Here is a 234-nt window from a genome sequence, read left to right as displayed (position 1 = left end):
CCTGCGGGGACGCGCCGGCTCCGGGCGCCGGGTGAATGCCGGGGGCAGCCCCGCCTCGCCCGTGGCAGGAGCAGTGGAAGAGCTCCGGTGATTCAGTGGGGCCTGGGGCCGGGCCCCTGCCGGTGCTGCGGGGCTGGAGCAGGAGGCTGACATGCGGGAAGGGCCCCGTGGACGGGACTGGACGGCCCCTGCAGCCGCAGCCCGTTGCACTCGCTTCGCCGTCCCTGATTACTC

The sequence above is a fragment of the Crocodylus porosus genome, unplaced genomic scaffold, assembly GCF_001723895.1.
Source record: "Crocodylus porosus isolate Cpor-Errol unplaced genomic scaffold, CroPor_comp1, whole genome shotgun sequence".
Classification (NCBI taxonomy): domain Eukaryota; kingdom Metazoa; phylum Chordata; order Crocodylia; family Crocodylidae; genus Crocodylus; species Crocodylus porosus.
The sequence above is the reverse complement of the archived record's forward strand: the minus strand, read 5'-3'. Positions refer to the sequence as shown.